The sequence below is a fragment of the Apium graveolens genome, chromosome 2, assembly GCF_009905375.1.
Source record: "Apium graveolens cultivar Ventura chromosome 2, ASM990537v1, whole genome shotgun sequence".
NCBI classification, from domain to species: domain Eukaryota; kingdom Viridiplantae; phylum Streptophyta; class Magnoliopsida; order Apiales; family Apiaceae; genus Apium; species Apium graveolens.
The window spans coordinates 143783309-143785462 of NC_133648.1; the positions used below are offsets into that span (position 1 = coordinate 143783309).

Below are 2154 nucleotides of genomic sequence, written 5' to 3' on the forward strand. Positions count from 1 at the left end.
GCTAATTGACCGATTTGATTTTCCAAGGTCTTGATAGAAACCGCCTGACTCTTGCACAACAGCTTAAGTTCTTCAAAATCAGCACTAGTAGGTGCAGCTGCACTTCCCTGTTGAGGATATGATTGCCTTGTAGCATACTGCTGTGGTTGCTGGAATCCAGGTGGGTTAAACTGTTTACTCACTCCTTGCTGATATGGTGGCTGAATAGCATTCTGATTATTTCCCCAGCTGAAATTTGGATGATTTCTGTTGTTAGGATGATAGGTCGCTGGCACAGGCTGCTGTTGTCGCTGATAATTATTCACATACTGAACAGATTCGTTGATAAGAGAACACTGATCCGTAGCATGAGAACCTGCACAAAGCTCACAAACCATAGCTATTTGATTAACTCCATATGTAGCCAGAGAATCAACCTTCATTGATAGCGCTTGGAGCTGGGCTGCAATAGCGGTGGCTGCATCAACTTCCAGAATACCTGCGACCTTGCCTGACGTCATCCTCTGAGTTGGGTTTTGATGCTCGTTTGCAGCCATTGTCTCTATAAGATTATACGCCTCAGTATAGCTTTTAGCCCATAAGGCTCCTCCAGCTACTGCATCGAGCATGGGCCGAGATTGGGCCCCCAAACCATTATAAAAACCAGTGATTACCATCCAATCCGGCATTCCATGATGTGGACATTTTCTCAACATTTCCTTGTAGCGTTCCCAAGCCTCGCACATAGATTCTGTAGGTTGTTGCGCAAACTGAGTAAGAGCACTCCTCATAGCAGCAGTCTTTGCCATTGGATAAAACTTCACCAGAAACTTTTGCGCAAGATCTTGCCACGTAGTGATGGACCCAGCTGGTTCAGAATGTAACCAGTCTTTAGCCTTCTCCCTCAGTGAGAATGGGAAAAGCCTCAACTTGATAGCCTCATCAGTCACGCCATTATACTTAAAAGTGCTGCAGATCTCGACAAAATTCCTTATGTGCATGTTGGGGTCTTCAGTTGCCGCTCCTCCAAAAGAAACAGAATTCTGCACCATCTGAATAGTGCCCGGCCTGATTTCAAAGGTGTTAGCTTGAATAGCCGGATGAAGGATGCTTGACTGAATGTCATCAATTTTAGGCCGAGAAAAATCCATAAGAGCTGGATCTGCTTGAATAATACGATCTCCCATGTTTACTGGTTCTTTCTGCTCAGTTCCTGAATCCGAATCCTCAAAATCTAACTTCTCCGGAGTATCAAGAACTTCGTCTTTCTCCTCAGCTGTATCTAAGGTCCTCTTGCGAGCACGAGAACGAGTTTGCATAAACGCTTGCTAAAGTACCTGAAACACAACCGAAAAGAGTAATTAACTACTACGTCCTAATCACTGAGTCCTAATGACCAATGATGGTAAGTACATAAACTAAACAAATACGCCGAGTCCCCGGCAGCGGCGCCAAAAACTTGTTAGGGCGAAAACATGCACTAATATTCACGCAAGTATACGCGTTCGCAAGTAATATAGAATACTTTTTAGTTCGTTCCCTCAGAGACTCAGACTAAGTTATTGTCTAATTAAACTCACTCACCAATGTATGATTACTTCTCAATGTTAAGATAACACTTAAAATTGTTGATTAAATATTAATTATAATTAACTACTTAATTAACCACTTAACTAACACTTCAATTTATCAATAATAAAACACTCATGAGATCACAACTTCATTATTACTTCTTTCTATAGCCATTGTTATTACCTTTAGCATGTGACAGTGATGATATTAATCGAATAACACGGAACTGATAAAAGCCAACTTTCATTGTACTAATACCATTCTACCAAACATCCACAATTAAGATAGAAGTTGAATAGTCATCAATTATGTTGAGTTCCTATATGTCTACAGAAATTGACAACATAACGATTTAAGCACAAGTTATTCCTTTTGATTACATAGGGCAAATAAAACTGTTAGAGTTACCCACTAATCATGCACAACGTACATGAACCTATGCTAGCATGGCAAGTTCTAAATCTCAAGATCCACCGTCGCTTCACAAGAGATTAACACCCTATCTTATATGTTCGCGACGCACATAAGACAAATACGCACAACCAATACTAGATATCATGCAATCATCACACACTAAAGTATTAAACAATTAACTAAAGAATT

General features: G+C 40.5%; 1 non-coding gene across 1 annotated transcript; it reads left to right on the forward strand.

Annotated features, from left to right (window-relative positions):
• The first annotated feature begins 666 nt into the window (after positions 1-666).
• On the forward strand, positions 667-773 carry LOC141709691 (small nucleolar RNA R71). Its single transcript, XR_012570256.1, has one exon. It is a non-coding gene; the product is annotated as a small nucleolar RNA R71 (small nucleolar RNA).
• The last annotated feature ends 1381 nt before the right edge of the window (positions 774-2154 follow it).